This window comes from Ambystoma mexicanum, chromosome 1p (genome assembly GCF_040938575.1).
Source record: "Ambystoma mexicanum isolate Mex_15411 chromosome 1p, UKY_AmexF1_1, whole genome shotgun sequence".
Lineage (NCBI taxonomy): Eukaryota > Metazoa > Chordata > Amphibia > Caudata > Ambystomatidae > Ambystoma > Ambystoma mexicanum.
In genome coordinates, this window is record NC_090921.1 from 1,471,367,305 (window position 1) to 1,471,391,048 (window position 23,744).

A 23,744-nucleotide genomic window follows, 5' to 3' on the forward strand; every position below is an offset into this window, starting at 1 on the left:
GCTCCTGGCATTGCTTGTGATGCCACACTTGTGTCTCCCCTTTCATTTTCATTGTTAGAAGACATCTTTTAATCTGTTCCTTCCCAATGACAGACATGTATTGTTTATGTTCAGGCTTGAGTTCTCGCTTCTTCTGATAAAAAGAGAGACAAAAAAACCTTTTCTTAACATTTTTTTTTATGTACAGCTGTGTGTACGTTTATCTGTTTTCCACACTACTATTGTCCCAATTATGTGTTTGTTTGTCTGATTGCAGTTTGCAGGATTTAATAACTACATTTTCAATGTGTTTGTTTCACTGCCGTATGTTGCTTTGATTTAGCACCGCTACAGTAACGTCTTTTTTTTTTTCTCGGCTCATCCAAAATGGCTGCACGCACCTGCACGCTTGTAGGTGCCTTCCTCTAAACACGCCCATGAGCGTGCGAGCTTACGTCACGTATGTGCTGACTTCAACTCGCTCGTGCCCTTCTCGAGCCGCATCTCGTTCCTGGTATGTTCGTATTGTTATATTTCAAATCAAATCGCTGTAGGTTCCTTAGCATGCATCACATGTCTTAATAGGTCAAAGCGCACATCCTACCAGCATTTGCTTGTTGGGTACTCCCCTTTGCAGTCCATTTACGATCTCCTCAGCTCCCGATCTCAATACGTTCGTGTCATCAGCATTTCCTTCCACGTTTCCTCGTAATTCTCGTTCCGTTGCCGAGCTATTCACCTATTCCGTCTTGTTATTGCTCTTTATCCTCGTCGCCATTGTTTTGTAGCAGTAGTGAATATATGACTATTAAAAATACCAGAGAACACAGTGATCACGTCAATATCTTTTAATGTCTAATCTTAACTGACTCTCCCTTACATTCCACGTTCCAATCCCTCAACCTATGACAAGTAACATTCTAACCTGACGTTTACTCATGAGCATCACTACATCCACCATGCCGTAATACCACCTGACTGGAGCGTTGATCCTGACTTAATCTCCCATACACCTCTCGGGTTCTGCTGGCACATGCTGCATGAGTTAGAAGAGGACCTAGGGCGGGGCAGTGGTCACATGTAGTACTATGAAGGACGTCTGCTGGCTTTAAGAACATTTCTCATGATCCCTCCTTCTCTAATGTGACCTTGGAAACCTCAGTGGACAATTATTCTGTTCATACTATATAAGGTCGTACCCTTCAGTGCTCCATGTTTGGTGCTGAGGAACCCAGACCTTACCTGCTCTTCGTTGCTCTGGATCTTTGTCCTGCCCCCATCCATCTTAGACATCTGACTTGCTCCTGGAACCCCGGACCGGCATTCATCAACACACACCCTTTGTCATGGAAAGACAGAACAAAGAAAGATAGATGAGGCTGGTAGGATTAGACCGCAATGTACCAGCCTACTTGATACTTCAGACAACCTCGCAAGAACTTAATGGCAGCATTTTGGACACGTGGGAGTGCACATAGAGACAATATTCAGTGTGATTAGCCTTAGAACTTCAGCGACTAGCATTTGGACATTTTCGATGTATACAGGAAATACTACCGAGCTCACTTAGCCATAACATTGAAGCAGCTAGCATTTGGACATTCTGGGCACATTCAGAGAACAATACCAAGTGCTCAGATTTTAAGACGTTAAGCTATTAAAAGAGTCTCGATGTGAATTAAACTCTTAATAGCTCAGAGCTCTTACTGTAAGTTGACACATTCTTAATCCTGAATGGACAAGGATTTAAGATGTAACTGGACACCTGCACAAATGAAAAACACATCTGGGACAACATGTACTCTGGAACCTTAGGTGCTCAGAGCAGCATGAAGATCACTCAGCATCCACCAAAACACCAGCCTCATCCTTTATTGCATGCCTTTGCACCTAGCAAAGGTATTCGTAGCTATGCTAAGGGATGGTGGGACACACTGAGTAGCTTAGGCATTTAAACCTTTGCGCCTCTCATTACATACCCTGATGAGAACCACTCCTCCACCAGAGGCAGCATTCCCCGTTGCCAGAAGTATAGAGAAACAGCTTCAACCCCCCCCCCCCCAACTAGGTTCATCTGGGTAACTGTTATTTGTGCAACAGGAGGCGCTTGGAGAAGGGCACCACTGAATTGACATAATCTCAAAGAGATCAAGGTAAGGGGGTTACACCCACTTTGCAGCACGAAGGAATGTTTACTCCCAATTTATTGGCAGAACTACCTTGCTCCTCAGGTGGCATAACATTACATGTCATCCTGTGTCCAGATGGTCCCCCCCAAGCCCCTTCACCGATAAGGCGATCCGTTTGGCAACTAGTACTGGATGGTGATTAAACAAATGGCCTACAATTCCAGTAGGTTACTATCACCCGATAAGTACCGGAAGACCTTTATGTCTAGATGGTGGAATCACAGAACATGGGCGTGGTTACATTTGCATCTTCCTAGATCATCATAAACATAATAGTGTCCCCTAGGTTTGCTTGGGGAGCTATCCTGCATCACTTCACTTTCAGAGGCACACCATGTGGTCTCAGCAAGACTGATCTTCTCCCATCAATGTTGTGAAACACAGAGATCTCTTTGGATTTAGGGACAGTCTTAGAAACAAGATGGTCTTCATTGTCACAGGGAATGTGATGATTTCCTATGGTATGGCCGTGTCATCAGTGTATCTGGTGAGTATGGGTATCTCTAGAGCCTTTATGTTGAACTATTTGGGGATATTCACTTACGTGTTGTCACCTCACCTCATCATCCACTAAGCCATGGCCAAGTTCAGGGTGAGGACAGAATGTTTGCTACCCTTACTAGTTCCAAACTGACCTGCTACAATTGTCGGTTGGCCAGCCCTTCCAGACTTCTAGTTAGGTACTAAACTGCAGTTCTCAGTCACTGGGCTTGGCATCCTGCTACATAGAACATTGTTTTGTGCAGCTGTAACTTACTCTCCTGCATTTTGGCACAGGTCTTGTGCTTTACATTTCACCTGGCCTCCTTAGGCATGTAGACTGAGTCTTGTAGCTCCTACCTTGCTGGCATTGGCACGCAGAGGCATTCTGAGCATTATACTTCTTGCAGAATCTGGTGGCAAGCACCACAGTGATGGAACTATAGGACTGTTCCATCCAGTAAAAACATCTAACCCTTCCTTGGATGTGAATGTTGTTCTTGCGTCCCTGGCACACATGCCTTTCAAGCCTATCACCATGTACAATATCAAACTCCTCACCAGCAAGACTGTTTTTTAGGCGGTCACTAAATCGGCAAGTTGAGTGAATGAGCTCCAGTCCACCCCTTAATTTTGGCAAAATTGAGTTTGATTTCCACTTACACAAATGCATATTTTTACCATCCTTTTTTCCTTAAGTGTGCCGTCTGAGGTGGAAACAACTCGGTATCCTCGAGATGTAAGGAGGACCATGACACTCTGCATCGGTAGGACCGGGGGACTCAGACCCTCAGATTGCCACATGCAGTGCCCCCTTTCTGTGGAAGAAGGATGCAAAGGCTTCTGTGGCACACGAAGGACAGGCACTTGTATTGAAGCATACACAATTCAGAAGATCCCTTTTCATGAATAAATGCTTGCGCATGTAAGGGCCCGGGCAGCGTCTGTGGTATCCACTGGCACGTGCCACTATATGTAAGCAGCAGGACAGTGAGTTGCACTACGCTACCTGCTTTCGGTCAGCACTACTCTCCGGTCAGTTTGTCCAAGTCAGGTGCTCTCTTTGGTCAGGAAATGCTCACGACCATGCAAGAGTAGCATGCAGCCATCTTCCCTAACATGACTTCTTAGTGCCCGGTACTCTACCCCAGGAGTCTGGATTGAGGGGACGGCAGGATAGCTCAGATGCAGCGCGCTCATCTTGGAAACAAGACAGCGCCGAGCAGCACGGGTTTGATATCTGGTCCCGTGCTTAGAGGCTGGAGTCCAGCGTGAAGCACGTTATGAAAAAAAACAATGTCATTTTTTGTTTTTTTAAGGCGGTCAGACAATATTAGTAAGTGCAAGTATCTCAATGTAGTGACTCCTGGGCTGGCAGTCCATGCCCCATCCTACAGGTGCCTTAACCGTAACACCATGTTCTTCGTTGTGGCAGTAAGGGAGAGAGCGGGACGGAGGAATGTGAGATAGAGGGGCTGAGAGTGGCAGTGCCTGGGTGCACGATCAGAGGGTGCTGATATCGCCAGAGTATGCAGGACAGCGGGCATGAACTACCAATGCAAGAGTCACTATGCGGAGTAGCCTATTTTGCTCTGCTCTTCTGAAGTGCTTTAGTCGTAATGAAATATCTGCACTTCTATATAAAAAAAGGACAAAGAAAGGACATAAAGTGCTGCTGGGCCTACGGGGGTCTCTCTGGGTTGTCGAGGGGCCTGGAGTACAGAGGGCTGTTAATAGGCTTGTGTGATATACCAATACTATAACAGTTGCCTATGTTGATTGGTGCATCCAGGTGAAGTCTGTGTGTGTCCATGCAGCGGCACATATAAAGCCAGACAAATGGATTTAGGATACTGACTTACATGTAAGCTACATAACAGTTCTCTGTTCTTCAAATATTCGCATGTACAGGAAGCACAGGGGCAACCAACAGGACCCAAGCCTGTGACCTTTGTATAACCATTTAGTATGTTCCTGCTCCCTGTAGCTAAATCCCAAACTGGCACTGACACAAATCCTTTCTTTTTACCACAAGTAAATGCCTGAATTCAATTACCAAAACAGCCTACTTCCACTTAAAGGTAAGGGCAAGCCTACTCGCACTACACAGAGGACAACATTTCACTCAAGCCGCATTGTATCAACTTCCCCAGTCAACAAAAATAGGACCTATAACTGGCTTCCAGGAAAAACCCTCCATCAAACGCAGAGTTCACAGGTAGGGTCTGAGATCCTTAACATTCTGAAGTCCCTGGCCAGGTTTCCGCAGTGTTGAATCATCTTCAATAATCTCGGCCTTGCCCATAAAGTCGCCCATGGGCCTGACCATGAGCGCCTCACCAAAGGGCCGCCTGCTACCAGGCAACTAAGGTCTGTACTAACATTGGAACACTACTGATGGTACCTTAGCACTTACCGCATGTGCTGTCTTCCCAAAACGTGCTGGCCTCTGGCCAATATAGGTACACGTGTTTTGGTGGTAGACCCCTGAACACACAGATCGCCTCCGTTTCACCCTGATTAACTTTATTTTTGTACACTCCAGAAGCCCCCACCTGATCTAATCAGCATTTGTCTCATGGAGAAGAAGCCTCCTAGGTTGTACAACTGGCTCCTCGGTGTACTAATTGCACCCCAACACATCTTCACAGTGCCGTGAGCACATTACAAAACACACCAATTGCCTAAAATATCCAGGCAGGAAGAGATTGATTTAACACAAGCAGCGTCACAGCACTAGAATTAACAGGAACTCAGAATAGGGTCCACCTGTCCCCACGGGTCATGCCTTCAAAATCTGGAACTCACAAACCTCCGATTCCACCCCTTGCCCTGTCGGTATCCCCACCAAGGTTCAGTCCTGGGACCTCTGCTCTACACCCACTATACCACTGTCCTTGGTAGACTTATCTCGTCATTTGGCTTTCACTATTACCTCTTTGCTGACAGCACTTGTGGTGGCTGATTATTCTTTTTTTTTACTGTAAGCACATAAATGTTTCCCTTGAATGTGCATCAGTGACCGAACGTATCCAGCGAGCCCCAAACCAATGAGGGGGTTACAGAAGGTGTTCCCCCTGAATACAAATTGTAAAATGATGGCTTAAACTACCATTTTACAGCACACATTTATTGAAAAGAGGGTAAAAAGTCACACAATTTACATGACATTTTCTAGGGAAACACATGAAAAAAAGCTGAGCGGCTTGGTCCTGGGGAAGCACACCCAATACTGTGTATTCATAGAACCCAATTCTGGCGATTTGCATAAAAGCAAAGAGCATTATGGGAACATAAGTATGTTGAGAATGTTTTATTTGAAACATGTCTTATTGTGAATGAACTATGTGGACTAAAATATATATAAAAAAATGGCTGCTATGTGATGTAGTGACATCATCCCGGAAGAATGATAATGTCATTGGGGTTTAACATGGAATATGGTGTAACAAACCACATGTATTTGTGAACTAAAATAAATATAAAAAATAACCGCTATTCGATGTAGTGACATCCTCACAGAAGTGTGATGACGTCATTGCAGTATAACATGCTTTGTCTGAATTTCAGTGTGAACCTTTGAACACGTTGTGAGTTATTTTGGCTGTTCCACAGCATAAAGGTGTGCAGGGGAACGGGGTATCCCAACTTTCGATACCACTTTTCTATGTTTTACTTTACAACCTTGTACCAGGGTTCTGATACTTCCCCTGCACCCAAGATGCACCCAAGATGATTTAAGTTTTAATTAATGCATCAAATGCTTTTCTATTTTGAGGCGTTCCCGGATATCAACTGTTGTTCCACCCCAAATACACCAATGGAGGAGTCGCCACCAGACAATGCTCATATGTTTTCTCCTTTCTCGCCTTCACACCCGCCAACTCAGAGCGGATTATCAACTGCCTCACTGCAATTCGCCACTGGATGACTCTCCGCGGCCTGGAGGAGAACTCCCTGTACTATGCCGCACTTCGTTGACACCCTCATGAACTGGCTCACCACTCATGCTTGCGCTGTTGTACAGGCACCTTCCTGAGGAATGCCCCTGCCATTTGTAAATGTTTCATTGTCAGTCCTTTCTGATGGAAATTGTGATCCCTCTTCTTCAAACAGATACAAATACAAAATACAAAAACAAGCAAGAGCCCTGACCTGCCCCCATGAAACGAATGGTTTCAGACCCACCTAATCCGCCGACTAGCCTGGAAATACCATTCTTGGAATACTGCATTCGGTACATATCACATGAATATGAGTGGGAAATCCACATGGAATGTTCACATCTTTTCTCCTCTACCCAAATGTTGGAGGTCAAAATGTCATCACCCCAGAACCACTATCTCCAGAGCACCCTGATCACTAACCCAATGTAAGAGTACATGCTCTCAGGCTTTGACAGATACTGTGTCCTTACTCTGGCCATCTCCACATGCCAGCCTTTGCTCCCCGGAGTTGGACAGACGCCAGAAGATTCACTACAGTGGCAGCGTTGTTCTGAGTCTGTTTTCATTTTACTACATCCCATTTCAATGGTAAAAAGTGAGCACAGCTGTAGACAGTGACAGTAACGTCGCTGTTACTGACTAGGGAGCGTGGGTGCATTTTTGATGCATTGTACATGACTCATGGGGGTGCTGCACATGTGCAACTGAATGAGCCTTATCAAAGGGCGGGTCAGTGTGCAATTATTAATTTCCCACTGTTTCCAACTTGACCTGTGGACCTCATGGTATCTAGGGACATCACATCTGTTTGCCACGGCGAGCTGTGGCATTCTGCAGTTTCAGTGAATGCACAGCACAACATTCTGTGGGCTGGGGTTAACCTGGCAAAATGTGCACTTCAGCAGGGGAAATGCCAGTATCCCCCGACCTGATTGCCCATGCTAAAAGTCAAAGCAATATTGCTCTTCCCCAGTAGATGTCCCGGGGTGAGTAGAGGTGTACTGTTTAGGCAAGGTTAGGGGTCCTGGGCTGTGTAGAGGTGTAATGTTTTTGGCAGAGACTAGGGGTCCCGGGTTGTGTAGAGGTGTATTGTAATTGACAGGGACTAGGGGTCCTGTGCTTTCTGGTATCTTGAGGTTGGATTGTGTGTAGTGGTAAAGCTGTTCTCTATATTTTTAGAGGTTGGAACTGATGTTGTTGTTTGTGCTTGTTGTTGCTCATTGGAGTTGGGTTAGTGCCCGGTGGTTGCTCTTTTGAGTTGGGTTAGGCCCGGGAGTGGCAGCCATGGTACCCTGGGGTGGCGGACCAGGGTGGAAGGTTGTAGGTGCACTGAGGGGTTTTGGTTGTCAGTGGTACATCTGTTTTAAGGGACGCTGGGGTATGGCAGGCCCTAGGCTTCAAGGGGCAGCTTGAGGCAAGTGGAGTTCTTGTTTGTTGTTTTTGTTCCTCGAGTGTCGTTCCAGTTCTGTAGAAGGGAGGTTCAGCCCTTATTCCAGGTCGTTGGGTTCCTCTGTTGTGAGTGGTTTGGTGGACATGGAGTGGTTATAATGTTGTAGGGTGGATCTGTGTTCCGTCACTAGCAGTCATTGTGAAAGGGTGTGTTTCCATCTGTTTTGTGCTTTGGGTTTTGTTAGAGGTGAGATAGTTTTGGTTGTCAGTGTGCTTCTGAACCTTTACGGTAGTGTAGAGTGTTTGTACTCCATTGTTGGCCTTGGTGTGTGAATGGGCTCATGTGGACCGTTTCCTGGGGTTTGGGGTGTCATGTTCATATGAGTGTGGCTATTGATGGGCAGATACGTGGTGGCCACGCGTATGTGTATTGGTTTGTGTTGGATGGTAGTTGGTGTATGAGGATGACTAGGACTTTTCAATGTGGGTGTGTCCTTTGTTAAATTAAGGGAGGGAGAAGTGTTATAATGAGAGTCTTCTCTCAGGTTGTTTTCCCTGCTATGATGATGTCAGTGGAATGTGGTGAAGTCACTGTGCTTGGAGTGTTGTTATCTGAAAGTGTGTTCCATGGGGGACAGTTGGAGATAGAGAGCTGGCTGGCAAGGATGTGCCGGTGTTATCCTGCTGTACTTATGTATTAATAAACCCATATAACTTACCTGCTGGCTCAGGTGTGTTGATGACTAGTCCACATTGTTACAATAATGAACACTACACATACAAAAATGCAACAAACTAAATAAGGACTTGATGGACTCCATTTGGCTAACATGGGACAAAGTAAGAGCTCAATTTACTTTTGCTGTGAACACCAAGGAAGCACTACTCCAAGTAAAAATAAATCATGATGTACAGGAGAGGAAGGGGAAGGCTCATGGGGGCACAGACGGGCAATAAAACGGTGGCGTGGAAAGTTTCCCAGAGCAATGCCAGTGCTTCAGGTTAATCCGAAACCTTCCACCCATCACTTTTTTGGTTTTAGTTTGTCTCCCTTTGTCAGAGAGGGTATGCCCAGACGTGGGTCTGTTGCTCACTGCGCCATAGGGAACCAAGCTGCACCTCACTCAGGAGGCCCAACAAGGTCGAAACATGTCTGGGGTTGCTTGTGTTTCCGTGCAGAGGGGACCTGGCCTAGCAGTTCGGGCAGGGCTGTTCCCATTGTTGGCAGTACCTGACTGATTTGCATATGTCGCAGACGGGCTAAGAAACGGTGGTGTGGAAAGTTGCCCAGAGCAATGCCAGTGGCTCAGATTAACTCAACCTTCCACCCATCACTTTTTTGTTTTTAGTCATGGGGGCAGAGAGGAAGGTTCATATGTAAATTAATTTTCAAAGCTGCATGCAGGACAAAGAACTAAGCACCATTAAATGTTTAGCTGCTTATCACACAGACTACAATGAAGAGCTTGGTAAAAATATAAAGTTTGCATTAATGGAAACTTAAATAGATTCTGGAGCTGGATATTTAATTTGATGGGAATTAGGATCTCCACATCACAGAAATAAATCTGTTATTCTTTAACCAAACTGCACAATCACATTTTACTTATTTTGCATTTTGGGAATACAAGTGACCTTTCCGCGGTCCATTTCCCCAAAAGAACCAGAACTGACCAGTATTTGAAGGAGTATCATTGAAATACAAAGAGCCATTTGATGAAGTAGTCCATGTGTATCTTGTCTGACAATTGGCTACCTGGCATTTTTCAGCCATGTAGCTTTGGGAATGCTATAATTAACTCAAAATTGCTACTTTAAAAAATATATGGTCCATAATATAACTAATTATTAAGCTAAACATGCCATATGGCCTATTTTAGTTGGGACCATATTCACATGCATATACTTCTGAAAATGCCTGTTACATGGCCGCGCTGACCTTGCTTGTCATTTTCAGTTGCCTACAGTAAGCCATGTGAAGCAAGGTCAGCACTGCCAACTAGCGGATATTTTTAGGAATGTATGGATAAACCCCTAGAAGTTACATTATTTCTGTGGAGGGGCAGAAATCGAATAAAATCTGATTTTACTGAAATCCAAAAAGCCTATTTCGATTTTGCCAACCTTTCAAAATATGTTTATTTCCTTTCATTCCAAGCATGAAATCTCAACTTTGTCCATTATTCCACTCCATTAGGTACACAGGACACACATCTTTTAAGGGTTCCTTTGCTATTCACGAATCTAAGGCAGCCTGCGGCATTTTGTAGGTCCCATACCAATATATTATTTTACAATCCCGTAAGGCCATCCTCATTATTTCTTATCTCGATGAAAGCACTTGCTTTATTTGTATTTGGTTCATGTACTTTCTTACAAATATACCATTTTCAGCCTTAGGAAACTGTTTTAACTATGTGAAAAGGAAAAGTATCCTGTGATTTATTTCTTCAATTTGTTAATTCTTTTAAGTCGTTATGTTACTTATGGCCGCCAAATCAAATAATGCAAATTAAGGGCCAAATCATAAAATCTGTTCTCCCATAAATGTGTCCAATGTGCTTTAAAAGGGTAGCTACAAGCAAGCGTGAGATTGTGAGAACCACGATGATAGATACAGCTTTGTTCATCCAGTTGAAGTGACTGCACAAGTTTACGCCTTTCACTTGTGTGGAAACAAGTTGTGGGCAATTCACAAAGTGGGCGGGAGGTGTGTATTTCTGTGGCACACATTCTCAGCCCCCTTTATAGATACTTGTTTGCAATTTTGCAATAGAGGGAGTAGCGCGTGTGGGGAGTGACATTTCCTTGCAAAGAAAAGAACATTGTGTTTTCACATACCGGTTGGGCCGTTCCTTGTGTGGATAAGCCACACATCCCATTGCACTTATTTGGAACAGACAGAGGGAAATGTGCAAAGTACACAAGGGTAATTCCGACACTTCTGTGCCCTTTTCCCACTTCGGCCAGCAGCGGTATGAACCCTCAGCTGCCAACTTTCCATTCCATCCATGAAACAAGGTGGGAAATGCATTTTCATTCCTCTACACATTTAACCATGAGGAGCCCTTTCAGCGAGGCTCAAGGAGTAGCGCCCTCTCAGTACAAGCATGAGTTCTAGGAGCATACCATATATTAAGGTGGGGTTAGCGCCTGACATTGTAATGCTGAATGAAAATACATCTTTCATGAATGGTCCCAAAAAATGTACAGGTCACAGTATGAACAGAAAAATGACGCCTTTCAGAAAACCATGCATTTACAAAAAGAGAAAACCATGTTCCACTTTGAGATTCTTAATTGATGGACAGCGATGTGAAATGTACCAGAGATGCCTTCACTCAGGGGCGTTGCTAGGGGGGGGGGCTAAGGGGGCTATAGCCCCTGATCTTTTGGTTGTAGCCCCGGATAGAATCCCAGGAGCTACAGCCAAAAGACTAGCTAGCCCCCAGTCCCAACAGTACCGACATCAGCTTAGCCCCGGATCTTTTCCAGACCTAGCAACTCCCCTGCCTTCACTTGAGCGATTAGGTCACTTCACACGCCTTAATCTAATGTATTCAAGTATGTCAATATCGTTGAACCATGCATCATATCGTACATCCATCGTAACATTGGGTTTACATGGTTGTGCATCTCGTCGAGGTGTGTAATAGGAACAGCATCTTCATCCATGGCCATTTAGGGTCACAAAGACCGCCACTAGAGTAAGTACTCCTTTAATCCATTTGTTTCGAACGTAACCATCTGCACACGATTATCTCTTCATGCAACCCACATGCAAGCAGCTGGATATTCTGCATTCAATGTGTCTACGCAGGGTACAGAGGAACACACTGTAATTTAGAGTATTTTAATGTATTGTACTTTCCTAAGCCTACTTATAATGAAACAGCAAGAACATGTTTTCTTTCAAACGTAGTTGCTGAATCGCAATATCGACAAAAACCTTGTTTACTCCGAGTTTTTCTTGGTTCCTGTTGAGCAAAATAAACACTTTACATATCTGGACAATCTGACACATTCGCAATATTGCACGGTGCAGATCTCTGCATGCCAGTGTGATTGTTCTTTTTGTGCAGAGCTTTCATATGTTTTTGTAGGTATCAAGTCTTTGCATCGAATGCCAAAGCATCGAATGCCTTACCATAGAAAAAAAGCATTGAATGCATTTTTTCGATGGTAAAGGGTTTATTTTAATTATAATGGGTTTTTGAGGTTAAAAAAAGGGGGGCTGTGAGGGACCCCCCATTAAAAATGAAAAAGAAAATGCATTAGATTATTTTTTTTCGATGCTTTTTTTTCTATGGTAAGGCATTCGATTGAGAGACTATAAACCGTTTTTGTATAGCATGGCAAAAAGATGGAACCACTTCAAATCGCTGGAGGCAGGACAAAAAAGAACGGGCTGCAAAGTAGAATCCATTTGCCGCCCTCTTCTATTTACCCAATGGCTAACCACAGAGAGCCATAGAAGCCTCTAGACATACCGCCCAGGAGATTGCAGTGGGAAATGTAACGTTTTGCTTTGCACACTACCTCTTTTCCTGCAATGTGCCAATCTCACACCCTCCAGTCAGAAATGTGCCTCAGAAATGTTGCAATAAATACAATTCTGTGCCACAATATCCTGGATGGTCTGTCTAGTTACCTTTTCAGCTTTTGAGTCCCTTATCATATGAACCCCCCTCACAGCTCCCCTTTTAGTACACATACATTTATAGGACACTTTTTCTCACCCTAGTGAGAGCACCCACCAAATCTTAATTGCCAGACCTATGTTTCGGAAATAGCTACTACTTTTAAATGTGAATTTTTGGTTCATCACATGCCTTTCCCCCAGGCTCTTGCTGAAGGACTATCTGCCATCTATAATTTATTTATTTGCATTCTTGAAAATACTATTAAGCAAAATAAAAGGGTTTGACCTAGCGACTTTATCTTAGCTTTCCGAGTAAAAAAAGAAATCAAGAACGAGCTGACCTCTCTATTTTATGAAGGACATAGATAACGTCCCTCCTTCCAAAGCTAGAAACTCACCAATCAAGTTTCTCAGGCCAGCCTCCCTTTCCTCTAGGTTTTGGGATTTTTTATATTTCAATCAGTAGAACAAGAATACAGCATCGCAAAATAAATGGGCAACAAAATTGAATATTGTGCTCCATTAATGAGTTGACCTAGTATAGCTTTAAACATCTAATTTTTCAGAAATGCAAAGACCTTCACAAGACACACTAAGGGACAAAATGGAAAAGGAAAAGGAGGTCTATGTTTTAAAAAAAGTATATCTTCTCATAGTAACAAAACCTTGTGTCTGAGAGTTCCAGATACTCACTAGTAATACTCACAATTGCCGACTTATCCGACCAAAATTGCTGTACTTTACCACAGAACCAGAACAAATGCACCATTGTCGTCCCGTCCTCTTCAAATTCCCAGCAGCGACCATCTTCCTATAGGCCATACACAAACATATGCACTGGGGTCCACAACGTATTTTGAAGCAGCCGCTGCTGAATGTAAACAGGTGTCTGATCCATGGAGGAACTAAAATAAACCTGAAACAGTTGTAAAAACTCTCCTGCATACAAGGCCTTATGATCCCCAAGGCTCATTTCTGAAGGCAGCCTAATTTCAGTCCAAGTACAAACTCACCCTCAATGCATTGCAACTTTCACTAATCTTCTTCCTCCTCACCCCTTCCCTGATCAATAAGCCCAGGCCTCCTCGTAGAAATCCACCATTCTTTCACCACGCCTCTGATGGAAACTCCCGAAGGAGCCAATCGAGCCCCTCCTCTGCACCGCAAAGCCTATACTTAAACTGCAGAAACTGGTGACCTAAGATCCCAACATCTGCCCACAGCCGGTCCACAATACACAACCCTTGCTTTGCCAATGCCTGTCACAATAATCCTTTACCCCATTCTTGAAATGTTTATTCTTACATGCAATGGACTCAGACAAATGGTTGAATTCTCCCAATGCTTCAAGTCAGCCGCCAACCCTACTCTTAGTAGTCATAGTCACTTTCCTACCGCTTTGTGGCTTTTCCATCATCGAGGTCTGCCTTATATCCATTGCGTACAATGTTCCTGCTTCCAGCTCCCGCTCCGTTTATGGAGTCTGAAACCTGAACCTTATAGATCCCAGCCAGTGTCTTTGTGGTAATCTTTAATGGGCCACATCTAAAGATCAACAGTAGTGTTCTCAATACATTCACCTTAAATACACCAAGTCCACGTAAAATAATAGTTCTTTTATTTCGTGACTTGCATTTCAGAAAATGTAGACCTGAATATATTTATTTACTTTCACATTTAAAAAGCGCACTAAACCCAAGGCTATCGAGGCGCTGTTAAGGGAAGGAAAAAGTCAATTCAGATACAGATAGAGACACTGTTCAGGTGAGCCACGTTTCAAAAACTTTCTTGAAGGCCCAATAGGATTGTTCGGGTCATAGAGCGGGCGGCAAGGCGTTCCAATGTTAAGCTGCCATTATCAGGAAAGTTGAGCCTCTCACCTTTGTCCGCTTGAAGGTCAGCAATATAGGTTTGTGGGTATAGGCCAGTCTGGTAGGTCTGGAGGATTGGACTTTTTTAGATTTTTTCTGAGAGATAAGGGGAGCAGTTTGGAAGAGGCATCTATGTGTAATTAATAATAATAATTTGACATTTATATAGCGCTACGAACCCTCAGGTATCTGAGCGCTGCTTATTATTACCCACGGTGTGTGGTGCTCATTTATCGACCTCGGAAGGATAAAAGGCTGAGTTTGGCCCAACCGGGATTCGAACCTGCGTTAGCAGACTCTGCACGGATGTCAAAAGCGAGCGCTCTACTCGCTGTGCCACTTGACGGCTATGACAAGGTTTTCGATAGTATCTGTTAACACACACCTGCATTTTTTTGTATGTTATAGGAGGAGGTGCCAGCAAAGAGAGCATTGCATTAGTCCACTCTGGATTCTATAATTGTGCGGGCAATTGTCAGACAGGTATCCTGTGAGATGAAGGGTATGGACGCATTGATACATTTTGTGGCATATGTAGCAGAAGGGGCAATGTCGTTCAATTGGCGGGTTAAGGACAGCAAGGTATCCAGGTAAACTCCCAAGGTCATTACTATGGGAGAAACAGGGATGGTGTTGCTGTCAATATTGAATTATGCATATTGTGCATTGAGATTCTTCAGCACTGATGGGGAGCCTAACAGGAGGATCTCAGTCTTGTCATCGTTAGGAAGAGACCATGCATGTCTATCCAGGCCTTGATAGTCAGATAGAACGAGTTGAGTTTGGGGGAGTCATCTTGGTAGTTGCTAGAGAAGGTGTAGGATACATCGATGGAGTCCAGAAGGTCAAACAGGGGTTTGGTGAATATGTTATATAACGTAGGTGATACACATGACCCTTGGCGTACTCCTCAGGAGATTGGGGCTGGAGGTGCGGTGGCATCTTCTGCGAACACTCTGATGGCTCTGTCTTTTAGGAAAGAGGCCATCCACATGGTGGGTGGCTTCAGGTGAGAAGTGGGTTGCTATGGTAATTTGAATACAAAGAATCTTGTGATCAACCAGGTCAAAGGCTGCAGAGAGATCCAGCAACAGAAGAAGGCTCTGATTTTGTCCAGCTGATTTTTCAGATCAAGCAGGTGGATTCAGTTCCATGGCCTGGACGGAATCCAGACTGATGCATTCCCAGGATGTGGTTGGCTTATATATGGATGTAGGCAGCTCTGTCTAGTATTTTCAAGAGAAATGGGACAGCCGTGATTGGTCTGTAGTTGTTGGGTATCGTCGGGTCTAAAGAGGGTTTCTTGATAAGAGGAAGTACCCAAGCTTCCTTGAGCCTGGAGGGGACAACAACTGAGGAGAATGAAGAGGGCGATGAAAGGGGCTAGGGCCTCTTAGCAGTCTTTGATGATGGGTGCAGGGCATATTTCACCGTTACAACTGGAAGGCTTTAAGCCTTTTAAGATGGCTTTGACTTCTATCTCAGTGACATTGCTAAAGTAAAATGTAGGCCTGTCCTGTCCAGGGAGTGTGGAGTGGAGAGGGGTTGGTGGGGGTTCACTGGTTCTGAGGGAGGATTGTTTGAGGTTGATTTTAATTTGCAAGGTATCTATCTTATCCAGTAGGACTCTTTGAATGTTAGAACACAATGCCTCTTTGATGAACAGAGGTGGCACCGAAGACAGGGTTTCCAATTCCCTAAGGATTGTACAGATTTCTCTAGTGTTGAATTTAGCATTAGCTATTCTTGCGTTGTAAGTGGTTGTTACGGCAAGAAGTGTGGCTTTTTTGTAAATACTAGCTGCTGTGAAAAGGTCTGTCTTCATCCTTTGGAAGGCAATTGTTTCCACTTTGTTTCAGCTGAGCGCTTTTTAGCTTGGAGCTAAAGGAGGTCGGGGGTGAACCATGCATTTTTGTGAATGGCTGGTTTGGTTTTGCAGGGTGCAAGAGGGGCTAAGGTGTAGATAGCTTTAGTCAGCGTTTCAGAATCGAGGTTTGCAAGCAGATTAGTGTCCGAGCTGATGAGGTGTTCAGTTCAGAGTGTGTTGAACAGTTGCATGATGCGTTTGTTCGTAATGTTTCTGGCACTTCTGGCCAATGTGGGAGGCAGGGGAGATGGCAGAAGTGTATTGTGGGAGATCGGTGAGATGGCGAATGCCACCACATGATGTTCAGATCAGAGACAAGGGGTGTTTGAGGTGGCGGAGATCTGACAGTTGAGGTCCGCTATCTAGTCTAGGATGCAGCCTTTTTTATGAGTAGGGGTGCTGATACACTGTCTGAAGCATAAGGCGGAAAGGGAGCTGGCTAGCGCGGTAGCATTAGTGTTGTAAGGTTCGTTCAAGACAAGATTGAGGTTGCCTAAAAGTATTAGTTTGGATGAGGGTTTGATATTGGTGCCTATTGAGTGTAGGATGTCTTCTTCAAAAGAAAGCACAGGGCTGGGAGGCGTGATATATAAGGTAAATAGAGATAATGTCTGTGCGTGTGATGGACAATGTGGCTAGGAGAAAGTCACAATTCCCAAGAGGTGAGGTGTTGAGTTGCCTGTTAGGCAGTGAGTCTTCAGCTATCAGTGCTACTCCTCCACCGCTGGCCTCAGGTCTGTCACTACGCAGTATAGAGTAACCTGCTAGTAAGGCTAACGAGAGGGCAGGGCCAGATGCTGCGTGTAGCCATGTTTCTGTAATGGCTAAGATATTAAGATTGTGAACAGTGATTAGGCCATTAATGTCTAGGGCATGGGCAGGGACGGATCTTGCATTGATAAGCGCACTGAGGAGAGGAGTGGGAGAGGGCTTGGAGCTCTTGGGGCTGCGGCAAGGTCTTTTGGATACACTGGTAGGGGAAGAGGCTGGTAGTGTAGGGGGGTCTTGAGCTTACATTATTTTTGTGCAAGACATAACATGCTGCTTATTCGTGCAATACATAACATGCTGCTTATTCGTTTTGTTTTGCAGATTCCACATTGATTATATGTATCAACAAAAATGGATGATTACATACATTAGGTTACAAAATAGGCCCCATATTAAAGGGGATGACAGTTTGTGGCTAAGTAGTACAAGGTATAAAATACCCTGTGCTGAACATTAAAAGGATATAGCAAGTCACCTAGGAGTTCCATGACCTTATATGTTTATAATGCATAGGTGGTACTTAATCCCATATATTACAAGGGAGGTTTGACATCTCAACTAGCTTGCAATAAGAATCATTTTAAAAAATACTTTTCACACATACATTCATCATGAAATACAATCCAACAGCACAAATAGAACCCAATAAGAACTAGAAGCTAGAAACAGATAAAACACACTTAGGGGCCGATTCATGGAATTAATGTGCGCTGAAATTTTCAGTCTAAGCGTGCGAAAGCATGCGAAAGCGTGCGAATCGCAGTGCCAGTGCGAAAATCACAGCGAAACCCGCGGACAGCGATTCATGGAAGTCCGTGCACGTGTAAATCCCAGGATGTGCGCCAAAATTCTGCGTGGTGCACGCTGGCGCACATGTCTCCATACAGCGTGCGCTACGCGCACAGCCAAATCGCACATAGCGCGGCGCACACAACAAAAGTAGGAGGAACAGAGGGTGTGACACGTGGAATGGGGAACAACGTGTGAAAATGTGGGCGTCACGGGGGAAGTACAGGAGGCAAATGCGCGGAACGCCCACACGCACGTCCAAAACAGGTATTCATGGATTTGAACGGGGCTAACGCGTGCGCCAAAAAAGACGTGCTAATCCGGGAATACTTACGGTGGCGTATGTGGACCCGCACAGCATAAATGTGCACGCAAACAACAAACAAGCTCAGACGCCAGTATGAATATACCGTTCCTAGCAGCAGTGGTCGTGGGATACCACAGGAGGAGGAGGAGGAGGATAGTCAGGCCCAGAATTTTCATACCCAGAACCAGCCTTTTTGGGATGCCTGATGGCCAGGTGTATGGGAGGTACAGGTTTCCACCTCACATAATACTCGACCTGGTCAGTGAGTGGGAGGATGACCTCACATCACCCACCCTTTGCTCCCAAGCACTCAGCCCCCTGGAGAAGGTCCTCAATGTACTGCACTTCTTGGCCACTGGATCATTTCAGCGGACAAGTGCTATAGTGGGGGCGGGGGGGGTGGTGTCACAGGCCACGCAGTCATGCTGCCTACACCAGGTCTTGGCCATCATGACTGTACGCCCATCCGTCCGCAGGCACATATACCTGCCCAGAACACCTGCAGAAAGACAGGCTGCCGTCCAGGATTTCTACGGGTTGGCACAATTCCCCAAAGTCCTAGGTGCCATTGATTGCACCCATGTGGCTCTACATCCCCCCAGGGCATCAGAGCACATCTATAGAAACCGCAAGCACTGGCATTCCATCAACGTCCAGGTAGTATGTGATGCCAAGGGAATCATCACCTCAGCATATGCCAACTATCCAGGGTCCACCCACGACAGTTTTATTTACAGAATGTCAATCCTAAACCGGGACCTAGAAGCTGGGCGGCATGGCGATACATGGCTGCTCGGTGAGTATAAATGCTACAGCACATGCATGCATGTCAGATACTGAGTAATGTCACAACCCCACTAATGATACCCATCACCACCTCCCCAGGGGACAGTGCCTACCCTCTGAGCACCCACATGATGACGCCAATTCGTAACCCCACCATGCCACCCGAGGTAAGATACAACACAGCCCACATTGCAACCCGGGGCATAGTGGAGCGCACATTTGGAGTGCTCAAGTCAGGCTTTCGCTCCCTTGACCGTTCTGGCGGGCAGCTGTTATACGCTCCCCCAGTAGTGTGCAGGATCATAGTGGCAGCCTGTGTGCTGCACAGCGTTGCAACACGCCGGGGCCTGCCCGTGGACATGGTGGTGCCCCCACATCCCCAACCACATGCACGCCCGCTGTGCATGGGAGGGGAAAGGGCACGGGGTGAGGCAGCCCGTACACAGCTGGTGGCTAATTACTTCACCTAAAATCACATCCCTGTGGAGTTCACACAGTCCTGGCACATACCATCTGACAATCAATGATGATGACATAAGGGACAGTCAACTGTCACAACCATACCAGCCTGAGATTGGTCACCTGGAAGTGTTACATTGTGTGCATCCCTACCTACACAAACACCACCAATGCTATGTCATCAAAAGACACACTTCTATGCTGCTAAATTCATTACCCCCTTGCAAAATACAACATGACAACAGTGCCATGTCACCCAACCCCTCCCCAGCACCGCCACCCAACACACCATGGCATGTCATGCTATGTGAGAGCAAACAAAGCAATCCCCAAAACATGACACAAGTGTCACAAAGTACAGTGTCCCTAATGGAAACTGGCCACACACAAAATGCTCCCAGTAATGTAGCACTAACAACACACATGACCAAATACTTACAAACAATACAATGCAGCTACACAACCTCAAACATAGCATAAACATGACAGTACTAAGTTAAAGTAGTGGTAGTCTTACTGATTATGCCAGCACATCGACCACTTCCAACTGTACAGTGTTGGTGCCACGCAAATGTGTAAGTGCACTCCTTACAACATGAACTCCATCTCCAAAGTAGACAGCCTTATGAAGACATGAGGAATGAACCTGCAAATTAGGAGGAAGACATGGATGCACAAGCACATATCAATACACCATGCAGTGTACAATACAACAACAATATCCACTAGGAATGTATACACAGTATTGACTACAGACTGCCCACACAGCTCATGGGAGTCCAACGTTACTGTGTAAGTCACTGTCACTTGGGCACACCCTTTGCAAGCCCATGGAAACGGGAAGCAGGAGGGGTATGTGTCTCACAAACCCAAGCATCTAACCCAAACTCAGGACAAGCCTGCATGTGCCCAGCCTGAATACAGTGGATGCCCACGGGAGCCACACAAGGCAACACACTGTAAAAAAAAAATCAAAAATCAAAAATCAAAAATGGCCATGTGGGGGCACCCAGGAGGTCTGAGGACAGTGTGCGCACCAACAGCCACCTGTGTGGATGTTGGAAAAAAAAAAAACACCTCCATGGGCTCATGGCCTGCACTGCTATGCCAATGTGGGAGAACTGCTGCTGTTGCTCTCGTCACCCTCTGCTGCTGCCACAGGAGGTGGTGGTGCTATGGGAGGCAGCCCACACAAAGCCCTGGCATTGTCCTCCATGGCAGCAAGCATGCGGGTGTGGAAGGTCTCGTTCTGGAGGATTATAGTGCGGAGATCCCCATGCACCACCTGACGTAATGCCTGGATCTCCTCCTGAGTTGCCTGCATCTCAGCTGAGAGCGAACGTGTGAGCCGCTCCATCTGCTGTTCTGTCCTCAAGTTAGTGGAAGCCTCAAGGACAACACGAGTCTACCTGAGGTGATGGAGTTCTACCCTCAGAGCTTCCCTGTGGCCCTGGGATTCTATTGATATCGATTGGCGTAGAGTCTCCAGTGCCGCCCGTCTGTCCCTGTTGGACGCCAACATGTCCTCCCTGTGTGATTGGAAAATGGAGTCTGTTGCCTGCTGTAGTTGCTCCATCTGCCTTTCAGGAGGGACAATGGAAGTGGCCACCCTCTCCATTGCTTGAGCCATCATCTCAACTGATGCTGCCTGTTGGGTTGCCATACCGTACATGGATTGTTCCCATGCGGTATTGCCTGGTGGCGTACGGCCACCGCGTCGGCGGGCACCACACCTGTTTGGGGGAAGGTAATCTGCACCTTCCTGTGCCGGCACTGCCTGAGGCTGCAGGACTACATTCCCCCTCTGATCTGCTGGCCCAGGAACAGGATCAGATGTTGTGGAGTGTGACCCTTTAACCGCCAAAGGCAGACTTACCAACACTTACATCCCCATAGAGGGTTCTACCCCTGGTGCAGGTGGGTTGGACAGAACAGAATCCCTGCCAGAAACACTTACCTGCGACGGCACATAGGTCTCATCATCCGAATGAGCACCTGAATAGAGGCCTGGGGAGGTGCACCCAGAGGCACCCCTGGACAGAATGGTCTGCAGCAAGATTGGGTTCTCACCCACCACCACACCACTTCCCCCACTGGTGCCCGGCCGTGCCTGAGATGCCTCCTTGGTCTGCACCATCTCCTCAACCTCAACAGCATCAAGTGCGTCATCCCCTGCAAAAACATGAAAGACAAAAAATGGAAACAGGCATTAGCACCATAGCACACAAATAGGCCTGACAAGCTACAGAACCAGTACATGATTTACACATGTCCCACATGACTATAACCCTTTCATGCATGCACTGTCACTGAGTTGGAAGGGGAAGCAAAAGGCAGACACTGATGACACCAAGATGGAAGAGCAACACATTTGCTGCATGCTGGGTAGCACTGCCATCACACATTGGCCTGTGAGTGGCATGTCCAATACACATACATGACACATGCCATCACACAGATGGCATGTACCATAGCCTTGGTACATTCCACAAGTACATCCATATGCCAGTGAATGAATACTGTCAACCATCCATGTGAGATGGACATGGTGAGATGAAAAAAGCTACATAGTGTGACAAAATAGGCATGTGCCACACACTGCAACACATCCAGTGTACAGAAATACAGTGATTGCAGGCCGATGTACACATCAATGGGTGTGCACTTCAACATTACAGGAAACAACTATCATGTTCCACATTCAAACAGGCCCCAAAAATGTATGTGATCAGGCCAATACTCAATCAGCCTGAATGGTCAAATCATTCACCTAAAAAGGTAACACATGTGGGCCAATGTGGGGTTCATCAATGACAGAAGCATGTCACAAATGTGACAATAGGGCTGAGGAATGCGTAGCAAAACTGGGAGAATTGAAACAATCAGCCTGAACGAACACTGAAAAATACAAACAATGTTGTTGCAAGATGCCACTTCAAGGGCAACTGCCGTAATGTTGCGCTAAATTACTACTGTGGGCAGAAGGGATACTGTCACACCCAAATCCAAGGCCGCTGAATGTTTTGGATGAAGAACATGGGTGACCCATACCACTCAGGCACACACACCCTCACCTGGCACTCAATCAGAACCCGTCACCCAAAGAACATACACATGCATTACACACACATGCATGGACACTCACCGGACAATGCATCACAATCAGGTAGTTCTCCCACACCTTGGATCTGTTCCTCTGTGACGAAGCCCCAGCAACAGACTCATGTTCAGTGAGTTTGTTGTCCTCTTGTGGAGACCCACCGCCAGTCACCAGAGTAGCAGCATGATTTGAGGCCAGCTTGTTCTTTGCTCTGCGTTTCAGGTCATTACACCGCTTGTAGCAATCATCAGCTGTGCGCCTCACAAATCCAAGGGCACTTATGCGGTCGGCGATGATCTGCCAGTGTGCCTTACGTTGACCAGTTGTGGTCTTGGACGCTGCAGTCACCAGCATTTCGTGGCTATGTGCCGACACATAGGCCACAAGTGCATCAAGTTCCACATCATTAAAGCAAGGCTTCCTTGAGGTACCAGAGAGTGTAGCCGTGTCTGGGGTCTCAGCCTGTCGTGCCAGAGCACCCTTCTTCCTCTTCTTTAAAGGTGGAGCAGAGCCAGAGTGGCTTATGCCGCTCTGGTCAGTAGAGGCAGAATCACCGGTGGACTGGGTAGTAGGAGTGTGGGAATGCACAATGACCATAGGTCTTGATGCAGGCATTGTTTGCAGGGTAATGTTGACAGGGGGAACGTCAGTTTGATGGACCTGTACTGACACTGTTCTGACTGGGAGAGTCAGAGCTGGGGCGGATGGAGCTGCAGCTGCCCCTGCAGCCTCCCCACCCTGCATACTTGGGGCAGCAGATGACATAGCTGCCCCAGATCCACGTGGCTTGGTGACAACAACTTGCACCACCACATGCGGCCTAGACTTGCTGACCTGGAAGTCAGCCAGGGAGTCATCCTGTGCCAGGTCAGGTGGCACAATGGGCTGGTCCAACAGGGGCTGAGCTGGGATGGTGTCAGCCACGTTTCCCTCAACCAAGGGGGGGGCATGGGTTTCCCTGATTGTTCTTCCACACATGGGGGTATAGGGGCACCCTGCAAATCCCGGCCACGTCCCCTACCGTGCCCACCACACCCACCTTTTGAAGGTCGGCGACTTTTGCCTCCCTTACCGCTTGGTTGCCTCCCAACCATGGCACTGATGTTGTTGTGCGTATGGGAGTTGCAGTAAACTATTGTGCTGGGCAATTGGGGGTCAAAGGGGTAGG

At 46.2% G+C, this 23,744-nt stretch overlaps 1 long non-coding RNA gene across 1 annotated transcript in view; it reads left to right on the plus strand.

The window, feature by feature from the left end:
* Positions 1-429: 429 nt before the first annotated feature.
* The window catches only part of LOC138455857 (uncharacterized), a 126,194-nt gene continuing 102,879 nt past the window's right edge, over positions 430-23,744 (plus strand). The window contains exon 1 of the long non-coding RNA XR_011262039.1: positions 430-493. This is a non-coding gene — a long non-coding RNA (uncharacterized lncRNA). The remainder of the gene's footprint in view (positions 494-23,744) is intronic.